Source organism: Cyprinodon variegatus, unplaced genomic scaffold (assembly GCF_000732505.1).
Source record: "Cyprinodon variegatus isolate N-32 unplaced genomic scaffold, C_variegatus-1.0 Scaffold75, whole genome shotgun sequence".
Lineage (NCBI taxonomy): Eukaryota > Metazoa > Chordata > Actinopteri > Cyprinodontiformes > Cyprinodontidae > Cyprinodon > Cyprinodon variegatus.
In genome coordinates this window covers 365,420-379,902 of record NW_015150528.1, presented here as the reverse complement: position 1 = coordinate 379,902, position 14,483 = coordinate 365,420, and the positions used below count along the sequence as shown (strand labels likewise).

At 35.2% G+C, this 14,483-nt stretch overlaps 1 long non-coding RNA gene across 1 annotated transcript in view; it reads left to right on the top strand.

Moving 5' to 3' along the window:
* LOC107083476 overlaps positions 1–14,483 on the top strand; it is a 23,054-nt gene that overhangs the window by 2,467 nt on the left and 6,104 nt on the right. Inside the window, exons 2-3 of the long non-coding RNA XR_001481182.1 lie at positions 11,714–11,780; positions 13,005–13,076. This is a non-coding gene — a long non-coding RNA (uncharacterized LOC107083476). The remainder of the gene's footprint in view (positions 1–11,713; positions 11,781–13,004; positions 13,077–14,483) is intronic.

The window sequence follows — 14,483 nt, the reverse complement described above, 5'->3', positions numbered from 1 at the left end:
AAAAATAATTTTTGTATAATTACTGCTCTAAGTGGGTTGATCTGTCGGCTAAAAGCATGTTCTAGTGTCTCTATACTCCAGGAAACGATTAACCGATTACTAAATTAGTTGACGATTATTTCAATAATTGATTAATCATGATTAATCCAATTAATTGTTTCAGCCTGAGGGGCACCTCTGATAAAAGTGTTATTGAAATCCGTCAACAAATTTTTGAGATATCGTGTACACAGACAGACACACACACACAGTCTCCTAAAAACAAAACCTCTTTCGCGGAGGTAATAATGTTAACTTAGGGTTTTTTTGTTTTTGCTATCTTTACAGGTATTGGCGGCTTGACTTTCTTTACTTCCTCATTGCTTATCATGTTCTTAGCCACCTTTATGTAGCACAGCTTGGGGTTTTTCTTTGCGTTAAGCAAAATACCACCAAGCAGACCATGCGTCCCATGTCCCATGAGAATGATTGAAAGGAAACTATGTGGTTTCTTACCATCTCATTTACCTGTAATAAATTATTTACAATCAGAAATGTTATGAATACAATGCCATCATGACAAGTCGTTTTATTTACCCACGAATAATTTTTTTGCTATTCAGTATTTGCAAAACTTTGTAGCTTTTTCCTTTGGCAAAGCATAATTGCTAAGCCCTATGATACAAACTCACCCTATAACACGTTTTAAAAAAAAAATAAATGTTTCATGGATGATTTTTGCAAGATGACAATGACATTTCTTCATCTCCAAGGTGATTGACAACAAAGGTGTCTTATCTTATCTTAGTGAAACAATCTCTTAGTTTGTCTTTTGTTCATTGGCAACCATACTTAAAAACTGCACCCAACAAATGATAACATCTGTGGTAAATTACATGGCAATTTATTGCAGGTTGCAGAGAGTTGGTACAGATAATGAATCCCGAGGATGTTTATTTTTCAACAAGGTTGAAAGTGGTTACTGGAATTAACTTTCCAAGTCCCTAAAAAAGTGGTATCTAGAATAAATATGCAAAGACACCTTATTGAACTTTAAGGGCAACTTCTACCAAATTCAGCTTTTTTCTTTACAAATAAACCATATACATGGATTTCTTGGAATACTTTCTACCAGAGATGGGGGATCTGGAGTCACCAAGTCATTTCTATGTTTGTTCTACCCAGCCACTGAACCAAGTTATTCCAATCTGGTTTATTTATGTAAATTGAAGTGACTGGGTAGAACAGAAACATGACATAGAAATGACTTGTTTACTCAAGATCCCCTATCTCTGCTTTCTACATATCTAGGATAAATATATATATTTTTTTACAATTTATTGTACGCTTTGTTTCAGTTCTACTTTTGTATCTAAAGTTACCTTTTTGGGGCCCTCCTCGTGTTTGAGTGCACGGCATCTGATTATGACTCAGTATTGGATTTGTAAATGTACCAAGAAGAAATGACTTCTGTACATGCCAAAGTAACAAGTTGAAGTGAGTCTACACTGACACCAACTAACCCTTAGCATTTTGTCATTTTTAGCCAGATTACAAGTGAACTAGTTGATTTTTATCTACCAGTCTCCTATAAGAAAATGTCTTTTCAAACGTGTTAAAAACTAGCAAATGTAAAGCATTGAGGGAAGAGTTGCTGAATTAGGGCAAAGGTTTCATGAACATATTAATACTGAATTCAGCATTTAAAACAATTAAAGCATGACATGAGATAAATAATGTATCTTTCGCACCTGGAGAATACTAAATTGACAAAAGGATTCCTTTTTTTAAAGCTTACCATAAAATAACCAATAATTGACATGTAGGATATAATATCTAGGTAAAACTTACTTAAAGACTCTATAAGTTTTGAAATCACTGAAAAAGTTTATTTTGGACTTTAGAGGCCTATAAACATTCAGAAACATGTCTTGAACAGAGCCCTGTACTGTGAAAGTCAGATAATCAGAAGATTCAAATTTATCCAGGAAATCTTTTCTACACTGTAGTGAATCATTAAACAGAGTAACTATTAGCATTTTGTATTGCCAAAGATATGATGCCTGTATATACAATGTAGAAAAAAAAAAGTCCTATACAAATGCTCCATCCAGTGACGCCAAATATGAGGTACCAAGCCGAAAGCATTTTGGAGAGGTTTACCTGTGAAAAAGTAAAAAAGTTGTGTTTATTCCACAACAAGTAATTCATGCTCCCGTCGAACCATGAAGCCCTACAGAAGTTTGTACATCTTCTCACTGACTGCTGTATGCTGCCATGCGTCAGTCTACAAGCTACTTCCCTACTAACCACATTGAAGACCTAATGGACCATGGGTTACAAGATGCACTGCAGTCCTGAGACCTCACTAAAGACAGGCACGACTATGACTGCTGACAGCAGCAACATAATTAAGGCTCTGAGACTAAATGGGTTTAAGAAAAAAAAAACATAGATTAAAAGCATAAATCGGATGTATTTTATAAAAATCTGAGATTTTATTTTATCTTATTGTAAAATCATCAGGACTTTGCAATGGAGAATATCTTTACTAGCGGTATCTGCAGAGAAAAAAAAAAACAGATGACAGTGTTTCCCAAAGAAATAAATTACCAGACGGACTCAGTCTTATGTTGTCACTTGCAGGCGTCGGGGTGGCTACGCACTGGGGCTGCAACGTAGCTGCGTTCTATGGGATAAGAAAAAAAAAACATTCTAGCAACCTGTGATTTCGATCTTGAAAAACACAACCAGCTGGTGAGAAATCTTCAGGAACCTCCTTATAGCCAGTGTATCTCTGCCTTAAAAGGTCTTCCTTCCTGGCTGTTGGGTAGAGTAAACATATTCACCTGTGTGTGAGTTAAAGGCTACATAAAAATCCCTAAGTGTTAATATTTTGCATCCTGGACATCCTGGGACTCCAATACAGTTGCTTGTCACAAATAGCCTAGTTCTCTGTCTGACGTCTACATTACATTCCACAGTTTCTTGGCTCTCAAAGATGCCTTGACAGATGTAGATCCTTTAAGAACTCACAATGGTTGTAGTAAAGTGACAGATGTTCTTATCACTGTGCTCAAAATGTCAGAGGTGGGCACTAGCTTAAGTGTGTTTGAATGGATTAAAATTGTGGATTATAGGCCTTTACATATTTACATTTTCTGTTCTGAAAAAACACGCAAGGGATTTTGATTATTTCATGTGTTTGGGGTTTAATGATAGCAGCTGGCAGATGACAAAGGGTTATAGAGGAGGAAGCCCTTAACTGAAGGTCATCATTTACCCCAGTCCGACGTCTTATGCCATAACTACATCTCCTCTTAGGATTAGTCTAAAAAATAGCACAATAGTCTGTTATCATGGTGTGCTCTTTATACAGTGTAAGGGCCCATTACTTCTGTTTAGTAATATGTTAGTACACGTGCCCACCAAAATTTAAATTCTTGATATGCAAGGCCTTTGCAAAAATTTTCACAATGCCTATATTTTACCATATCTCATTGTATGACTAATATAAACTTGCAGAATTTATCCCAGAAAATTGGCTAAGAAATACCATACTCATACATATTAAATATATTTATAACGCACTTTAGAGAACCAGCAGGACCAACGTGCTTTCCACATTCATAGGATACAAAGAGTCAATCATAAAAAATATGGTGGTATATAAAAGTAATAATAGAATAAAAAGTAGTATAAAATAATGAATGAACCACAGAAAGACAAATTCAACATCTCAGACTGTTTCCAAAACCAAAGAAAAGAAATGGGTCTTAAGAAGAAATTTAAAATCAGAAATCGAAGGGGCTTGTCCTTGTCTAATGGCCAACAGAGGTTCATTCCAAAGCTTGGGAGCTGCAACAGAAAAAGCACCCTCGCAGTCTTCGGTTTGTATTTGGCACCCTCAGTAACTGGTCAGCTGATCTAAGGGAATGACAGGGTGTTAAGCGATGTAGCAGCTCGGACAGGTAGGGCAGGGCACAGCCATTTAGAGCTTTAAAAGCAAATAAAAAGATTTTATGATGCTCCGTTGTACTGGCAGGCAACGTAAAGAGTCTGAGATAGGGGACATTACAGTAATACAGCAAAGGCATGGATTAGTGGTTCAAAATGCTAATGTAAAAGGATAGGCTTTAGTTTTGATAGCTGCCTCATGTGGAAAAAGCTGGATTTTACAACAAATCTAATGTGAGATTTGAACTTCATCCCAGCATCTATTTAAACCCCTAAATTAATAATAATAATAATAATAATAATAATAATAATAATAATAATAATAATATGCTTGACATACTGGGACAAAGAACCAATATCATAGGTCCAGGCTTTCAAGTCTTTCAAACATAAAAGCAGAGACGCTTTCTTCAATGGGACATACATTTGCGTGTCATCTGCATAGTAGTGAAAAGAAATCCAATTTTTCCTGAAAATAGAGCCAATGGGAGGAGATACAAAAGGAGAGGGCCCCAAAACGTTGCCCTGCCGTACACTACACGCTAACAAATCAGAGGAGGAAATGTGGCCACCAAGACTAACACAGGAAATACGTTTAGCCAAATAAGAGTTGTATGGCCACCCACTGTTCCAAGTAAGACAGTACGATTCTGTGGTTAACTGTCAAAATAAACTCATAGATCTAACAAGCACAGCAAAGTTACCAGTCAGTTACTATACATATATCCTTTAAAAAATTTAGAAGAGCTGACTCTTTGCTGTGAAGACTTAACGCAAGACTGAAAAACCTCAAATAGACCATTAGTTGATTATAGATTACCTTCTGAAAGAGTTTTGAAAAGAATGGCAGTTTAGAAATAGGCCTATAGTTGTTCAAAATGGAGTGATCCAACATGGGTTTCTCAATCAGAGGTAAGATGACAGCGTTTTTCACATTTTGTCATACACAGTCAGAGAGCTAACATTTGTAATGCAGTTAAAAACAGGGAGGAGTAAACAAAATAAAGGGAGCGTCAGACATCACACCTCAAACACTGGTGCCATCTATAAGTTTTACGACTACCCTCTTCCATCAAAATCTTCATAATTGACATAAAATTGGAAAAGAACACAATTTTTATATATTTTACAAGGTGTTAGTGATAAAATTTAATTTAAACAACTTTTAAAAAAAGGCACACTCCTGAAATACTGTTTTAACAAACACAAATTCAGTTAAAACAAGTAAACAACAAGTTCTTTTTACTTTATTGAATCATCATTTATCGGGCATTAAATTTGGGAAAAGCAATGTCGTGCTTCTCACATTTAAAAGAAAAATGAATAAATTAAGCGCAAACAAAAAAAACAACAAACGAATTACTTCAAGATTAAAGTATGGCTATGGGTTTGAGCGATTTTTATCAGTTAATCAAATTGATTTGAAATGTAATTTTACTCCCTGGTCTTTCATAGCTCAGAGTGACATCAGTTCATCACTGTTGTTCCCTAGATGTGTACCTATAACTAGCAGACAACATTGCAAAAATTTAGTCTGTTCTATTTCGTTGTTTGTTGTGAAACATTATTTCACAACCATGTTGCACAGGTTGAATTTTGTGCCCTTTAAAATAAGGTCACCTCGTGCGGATGTTGCATGTATGAGATTTGATTATGTTAAGCCATATCTTCCCTTTGCTCCATATAATTGTAGCCGCCCGTGATTACATTTAAACACACCGATTATTTTACCGATTATTGCCTTTAGCTTCATTTTGATAATTGACAAAGGCTTTGGGGATTGAGAAGCCTAGAAAACAATGTATGTGTATTTTAATCTAGTGAACTCTTGCTTTTGCATTAAGATATCTCACTACTAGTGTGTTTGTGGAGAAAGCCACTATGTGCATTCAGCACACTTTCCTACAAGTTACAAGGAGTTTCAGTGAAGACCCCCCCCATTTTTTATATATATATAAAAAATAAGCAAAACCTGCCTACCATACTAGGTTTTGTAGAGCTTTCTGGTGAAAATAGTGTCAGCTAAATGTTTTGACTTCTTAATGACGTGTTGTGTTTTCTAAAGAAGTTGTCATCACCACATTACAGTTAGAGACAGGATATGGTTTGGGAGGACTGTTGTGGGGAGAAAAACACTTGCTTTTTTTTAAGTAAAAAAAAAAAGTGGTAGTGGTTGACTCCACATACTGTATTGTCTTCAATGGAAAAATGACAGAATTACTGAAATGTCTAAAAGCCAAATTCATTTATTTGTCATTTGTAGGGTGTCCTACCTACAGATAAGATAAAAATGATACATTTAGAGCCTAAATAAATCATACTGTGTTACAAAAAATTAAGCCCTTGAACACAACATGGCCAATGGAAAAATAATGGGCGGAGCATCATGCTTTGGGATTGTTTCTTACACTGAACAGGGATCTTGTCATGTTAATGGGAAGATACACAATGTTAAACCTAAAGCGACCAGTTGGACATTGAAAGAAATATTAGACACTGGGACAGGGGTTCAATTTTCAACAGGACAGGAACTGATTCTTTTTTTAGTTTTATTTTTTTATGAGTTGTATCCAAAGTCTGTACTCAAGGGCAAGTTAGATGTTAACCTACTTCTACACACCTTAAAATCCTGGCATGCCCAGGATGTAATTCAGCAAACGAACACACTTTTGGAAAACTCTAAAAGGGATATTTTGAACTCGTTTTTATCTTCTGATGAACACACTAAATAAAACAAATACTAAAATTGAAGTTAAACATTGAATTAATTTTATATCGGTATTTTTCTTTGCTTACAAGCTTCAATATTAACATGTTGTTCTTCTTCATAATGCTGAGTAATTACATAATAAGACTTTCCCAGACGGATTCCTTCTGAGTAATAAGGGAAGATATGGGTTTTAACAGTTGCTAATTAGCAAATATCATTTACTTTGCCTTTGACATTACTTCTATTACTCTATTTTGTGGGTGCTTTTCTGCAATATTTAAATACAGTGAATGTTTGTTTAGAAAAGTGAGCTATTAACATTGCTGTCTTGACTTATGCTTAGACACAGAGGAATTATTGAAATATTTCTTTAGTAAAAGTTGGCTTTGACTGGTCTAAATATTTCTCTGTTGTTGACAAACCATTACCTAGAGTACTTTAGGCTGAAGACCTTGGGATGATTAAAAGTAAATTGATTGTACTTTGGAGAGGCATAAATAATAGGCTGTTAATAGTATTCAAATGTAGTTAATGTATTAAAAAAGGATAGTGATAAATATGCGTACGAATAATTTTAATATGAACAAATATACCTTTTTTCCTTTGAATATTTTGTCTGTCTTTGAAGACAAGTGTGGAGTGTTCATTTAGAAAAAGTATTTGTATAAATTTGTGTTTCCTGTAAACACAAATTTAGTATGCAAATAAGTAAAATTTCTTCATAAATCACCTTTCACAGACACAAAGCCACAAAATCCTGTACAAATATATCTTGATAAGATAAAACATAGACGGAACAATAAAATCAGGATGAGATTATAAAATACAATACATAGTAGCACAGTGAATCATAATGAGGTAAAACAGGAAACACAGTAAAATCATGACAAAAAAAACAACCTGGCGGAACGTAAGTTTTCAACTGGATTAAAAATCAACGGCCAGCACATGGAAATTTAAGCGGCTGGCTGTTGCACAGATTTGGAGCCCCTTAGTTTTCAGGCTACTATTGGGAACACTCAGAAGATTCTGACCTTATGGTTGAAAGCTAAGAGAATTAGGTGTCTAATGGAAAAGCATCGGGCTCCATCTCTCGATCAACACTGGCCTTTAGAAAAACAACTAATGCTGACTTGTGCCTTACACTTGTTGACTCATTAGTTAGTACTGTGATTTGAACAGCACCCCTTAACATTTCTTTGGGTCCCCTATTGATCTTTAAAGCGATCAATTCTTTCAACATAAAGGCTCCTGCACTAAGATTCAAAGCTGATCTATTTTCTGTCTCAAAGTGCAACCTTGACCGGTTAAGGAAAGAGCTTTCTTTGTTCTGCTCATGACTCTTTTAGTTGGATGGAGTAGTGTCATTAAAATAATCAATGCTTCAATATAATAGATTGTGAAAGAATTAATTATTCAAAGACACTTACTTGCTTCAAAACTGATATAAACTGATCTATTCATATTTGGCCAAACTATGGCGTTATAAAGACTCAGCCTCTCCACTCATAGCAGCTTCACCAGACCATAATGCCTAAGCTGTAAAGTCTGTGAACATGTCAAGTAAAGCAAGAAAAAAACAAGAAAACCTCTTTATAGACAATAGAAAAACAGAAGCATTGTTTGGATTGACTTCTCTTAAAAGACAGACGGACAAGATGAAATCAAATGCTGAGCTGTGCTGCATGGTAAACTAATTCTACAACACCGTTGTTTCTGAAGTAAAAAATTCAGTATAAAAAGGTTAGTGAAACAGTAACAGTGAAGTAGTAAACATTCCAGACAACATGAGCTGTTATTAGCTTGATGTACACAGACAGCCCAATGACGGGGTTCTGTGTGAGCTCAGCTTTTCAGATTACTTTCCCAGGAGTGCAGTTCTGAACCATGCTGTGCTCCATTATGCTGTGGTGTAATTCAGCACAGGAACATGTTAATCAGCTGACAGTTCAGCCAGATGGTAAACAGAGAAAAGAAAAAAAAAACAACCAGTCCGTCCCCCAGCACTGTTCCTCTTAGTCATAAAGCATTGCCGACTAAAAACAGAGGTTATGGTGGAGCCAGACTGAAGCACACAACCCCGACACTGCAATTAATCACTAAAACAATTATTATGCAAAATGACCAGAAAGACAGAAATTGTCCTGGGCTGCTGTCCATTTTCATAGACGAGTTCCTTAGTTAAACTGGAGCAAAGATATTTGTTATATACCCTATCCCTGTGGGCTTTTGGAATTCAATCATTCTTTATTTGTTCTGCAGTGATACATTTTATTATAAATATTAGCTAATTTACAGGTAAAATGAACAAACAGTAGTACATTAGACATAAATTAAATAATTGTATGTCATATTAAAAGGTACAGATTTCCATATATGATAAAACTGTTATGCTGCTAGTATTGTCTGATTTACAAATTATATATTTTTCCAAAGGAGGACAAAAACTGACAGGAGTAAAATTAAATAAATATAACATTTTCCCGAGTAATAAACTAATACATTTTACCGATTACATTTAAGAAGGATGAACTGCGTATATAACTTTGTCATTTAAAAAATAAATATTTTGTTTGCTACGTTTTGTCATTAACCTCTGTACTTGCTCTCCATACATTTCAATCATTCAGTTGATTAATTCAGTTCAATTCAGTTTATATATACAGCACCAATTCAAAACACATATCCTCTCAAGGCACTTTACAGACGATTCACTCAGATTGATTAAAAGTTTCTGTCAAGGAAACTAGTTTATTGCATCAAGTCAATATGTTGCAAGACATGGTCCTCCTGGATGAGCTTGTGGCAAGGATTTCAGATTGTATTTTGTCCTTGATTCGACAGTAATACCTCATACCAAGCATGCATGTAGTGACACTGGAGAGAAAAACTCCCCTTTAACAGAAAGAAACCTCCAGCAAAACCAGGCTTAGAGTGATCAGCCTTTTGCTAAGGCTGACTGGGATTACAGAAGCAAAGATAGAAAAAATAATATTTATAAAAGCTAACTGTTAATTAGCTTCAAAGGTGGCCCAGTCTAGGAAACACGGTCAGGCAGATGAGCTCCAAGCCAGTTCACATGTCAAAGGATGAGAGAAAGCACAAAAAGTTAGCCAAAGGAAAAGGGAACTACTACAGAAGTAAAAAATATGCTAAAATTCAACTCCTTTTAAAGATGGTGTTGATGGCAGCAGGCCAATTGATACTTTAATCTAGGATGGAGACACAGCCAAACAGGAACAGAATAGAGGAAGCTACTATGAAAATAAAAACAGAACATAAAGTTATGGTTTCAAGTAAAAAATACTGCAGAATAGGAGAATAGAGATTGAATAAAACAGAATGCGGAAAAGTGGACCCTATGTCATGAAGCAATTTAAACATATAGCAGCATAAATATAGAAAATAGCTCAGGATAACCTAACTATTTTGGATGAGGTATGAGAAAGATATGAGCCAAGGAGAAACATCTGTGTGGACTGAGTTCTCTTGGGAGAAAATGTATTATTTATTGTGTGATTTATTGTAGTGTAAGGCTACGTTCTATACATAGCTGCGAAGAAATAACTAGGGTAAAGAAATACAAAGGAAGAATAAAACAGACAAAAATATTATAACATGCCGTTTGTCAATATTATAACATGCACATAAATAAATACTTAAAAATATAAGTAATTAAAAAATAAATTTGAAGATTATAAAGGACAAAAAAATAAATAAGGTAAACTTTACAAAGGCAAATAAATAAAGAAGCTAATTAAAAGAGTTATATACATATATGTCTCACTGTATAATTTAATTTCTACCTACATTTATTTGTTTATTATATTTTTGGTGGCAATTAATTGTATGCTTATTTATTTATTGAGCATTTATTTATTTCTGTATTTATTTTTAAATATGGCAGAGTTGGTCCTCCATAACATTCAGACCGCACACGATAGATGCAGCAAAAAAGCTTCTGCTGCGTTATTTTTGAGGTCTGGCACGCTTCACGTGCATCTTTAACGCTCCTGAAATGTGTCCAGTAAAGTGTGCTGATCCTGTGTTCAGTGGCAGAAAGCAGCTTTTCTATATTAGCTGTTCTAAGTGGGTAAAAATTGGTTTTTATATGTTTTTAAGGGAGAAAGTCCACCGGAAAACTTAATCTGTGCAGTCAGTTTATCAACATTTCAATCCTGCCTTCAAATATTATTTTGCTGTCAGACCACCCCGTACACCGGCGGTGCTCTGTCACTGGAAATCCCCTTCAACAGCAGCCTCTGGCTTCTTGGGGGTTTTCCGCTACTGTTCGTGGAGGCTGGAAGGTGTTTTTAATGTACGTAATCCAAACTACACGCATCAGAATGATAAATGCAAACATATTTTGCCGTCAGGTTTCGAAATTTTAAGTGAATTTAAGCATTGATAAACTGTTTCAGGGGATTGATCATAGCGATCTGCATCAGCAGTGCTGTGTCTGTCTCCCTGCCAGCTCCCAGATCAGCTTCTCTGATTGGTTGAGGTGGTGAGTCAAGCAGCAAAAGTTAAATTTTTCCAACTCCAGCAGCTGCTGCTTGTGCAGCTCAGAAGGTCATGAGGTGTTGCTAAAGCTTCTCAGATGCTTCAAGATGTGCTGCTTCTGCTGCTCAAAACACGCTGCAGGACCTTTTGATGCGCCTTGATGCACATCCACCAACTGCTTCTGCTGTTTCCCCAGAAGTTGGTCTAAACGTAGCATAGCCTTCGATCCTCCAGAAACTTTCTTGTCCTTCTTGGTTTTGCTCTAATGAAGAAAACTGAAGTTATTTTTGCCGTATTGTACTTAATTTTTTTATTCTTAACCACAATTAAGCCTGTACAAATTCTCGTTCATCTAGATCATTGTGGCCAGTAAACAGACTTTAATCAAAGACAATCGAACTTTGGCTCCTTGTTAGTTGTTGTAAAGTTTTAAAAAAAACTGACAGAAGTGCTGTTGCCTATGGTGTAAGCCTGTTTTGTAGTTGTTGATCACATTAGTTACTTTTAAGTGCAGAGACATGTTATAATGCTTCAGATGTCTGATTTATTGCATCGTTTCTGCAGGAAGAAGGTTCAGCTCATCTCATGCAAGCATCAGGGACACAGCCTTTTAAGATGCAACAGGGAAAAGGTAAGTTAGTCTCAATTTTGTTAAAATAGCAGCACATATATGCATATTGTGTTACAAAACAAAAAAGTCTAAATAGTCCAAGTTAATATGTATCTGGCATAACCTATAAATATTGTACTGATTTGTTACCAGTATATAGAATATAGTATAATTACTGTAGCTGTTCGCAAAATCTTTCTTAAGAAAAAAAGGTTTTTGAAAAATTTATTTGTATTAGTAGTTTTTAAATATGAAACAAAACTAAGCGTTATATCCTGCTCATGATGATAACACAGAGAGTAACATTAAAAGTCCTCACCTTTATTTAGAAGCTCAAGAATCATATACTGACAGAAAGGTTTATAAAAGTTCTACAGTCTGCCACTATTGTTGTTTGAATTTTTCATGTGGTTTTCATTATTTTCCACTCTCCAATGGTGGAATGAGTATGGTTCTGTGCAGGATTTACACAGCTATTATGTGACTCCTATTGCAACATAGAAAGCACACACTCACCTATTCCAAAATAGACATTGAACAGTGCAAATGATTTGCAGCAATGAGGATTTGTGACACAACACTTTTCAAGGGTCAGATGTGTCAGATGTTCTTTAGGTTAAGACAGATAGGTCTTGCTGATTACCTTTATCAATCAGTTCAAAGTGTAAAGGATTCGCTGATTCTCATGCAGCAGTAGCTTTTTTTTCAATCTTAGTTTGTATGGTGTAGGAGTAATGATTCTGTGTGCAGCAAACAACAATTCTTACATATTTGGAGAATTAGAAAGCTAAGCTATTGATGGCTCGGAACAAGCTCGGAACAATCTGTCATTTCAAACCCTTTTTACTTTTTACCCGACTGCAATGTGAATTAAAATTTTTGTATTTTGTTGGTTTTGATGTAGATATTCCAAATCCAAATATAATTTTTCACTCTTAAACAACAAGGCTTGTCAAATGTATTTATGGCTAATTGTTGCCTTTTAAACAAATTTAGACCTGCAATGAATTATCCATGCATCTACACTTATTCACTTTATTCACTCTGCAATTATAAATTTACTGTAAATATATGTCTCTATCAAGCAACTTCTATTATTTTTATTTGTTTTCTTTCCTTATCTCAACTGTAAAAGCTTATACTGCGACTTGTTTTCTGTGGCTGTATTGGATAATTAATGCCCCGAAGGACTTTTTTTTTTTCCTCATGCTTTTGCTATGGTTGTTTTTTGTCTGTCTCATTTAGAATAACATCATACACTATGGAGACATGTGTGGACTAAGGAGGATGTGAAGATGCCCCAGACTGCTGCTAAAAGTAGGATTTTTTTTTCATTAAAGCAGACTTTTTTTTAATTTGTAATTCATCAAATTTAGGTGTCTTTATATTAATCTTTATACACTTTAAACTGGTTTAGCAGTGTCCTGTTTTCGGTTGCCTGGATGACAGAATATCTTTGCATTTTGTTATCTTTGCTTAAGTTTACATAACAAAATTCTAACAATCATTCATGAAAATTAATATTATACATGGCCTTTTAAAAATGTTGCAAGTTAGTCCATGTCCAACAATATGGAGGAGTAGTGTTTGGATCTTTTTGCCAAAATTGTAGCCAATGGATCATGTGATGTTTTAAGTATTTATGTGCAGATAGTGTAAGTCAATCCATTATAGATTTAGTACTAAATCAATTCAGTTTATATGGTGCCAATTCACAACACATGTCATCTCAAAGCTGCTTACGGAGACAATTCAGTCACATCATAGTCAAATTGGTAAAAGTTTTCTTTCTAAAAAAGGAAATTTGCTTTTTAGCACAACTTAAGTACTTCCTGTTCCATGCTGCAAAGCTAAGATACCGGATGTTCTTCAACGTTGTTTTTCTAGAAAGTAGACAGTTCCCTTATCAGTTTCCTGAGGAAGATGAGCCTCTGAGCATTTCTTACCAGGTGCCTCCTGCACAAAAGAGCGTGCAGCTTTAACACTAAAAGTTGAGAGAGTTCTCAAACCTTGCTGTAGAAAAAAAATAAAACTGGATGTATAAATCCGTCGGTAGATTTGGTAGGTTACCGCACGCCTGTCATCCCAATTTGTGTGAAATGAGACCCATCTGGAGGAACTACTGAGTTCCTTCCTGCCTGGCGGGGTGAGAGGCCAAAAGCATCTTAAAATTATCATGGCAATCAACACACCTCAGGATAATCTATTACAGCAGACCTGTAACTTACTGAATGACATCAGTGGCTCCATAGAGAAAGCTAAAAATAAGTCTGCCAACTACTTTGTCCTGCTCTACTTTGTTCTGCTCCCCGGTGCACAAAGTAATGTGCATTTATAGGACCTAAATAGAAGAGAAGGATAACAACAGATTGGAGCTGTTTCCATCATTTTATTCAGGTGGTTTAGCATTCTATAAATGTATACTATGTGATTCCGTTTCATTGTTATAGTTTAAATGTTAAAAGCTCAAAGTTACAAAAAAAACATCATATCCGATGTTCCTTCAGTTTAAATTACACAAATAGAGTCATATTGCATTTTATTGAGTTGGTTTCAAGGATTTTTAGGTAAATATTGTAGATTTTAAAAGTTTGCCTGGATGTCATTAAAGGCATGAAAGAGGTTTCTGTGGTGGAAGATATGTCTGACGGCCAGTGTTGGGACTAACGCGTTACTGTAACGCCGGTATTTTTTTCACTAACTAGTATGCTAACGCGTTAGTTT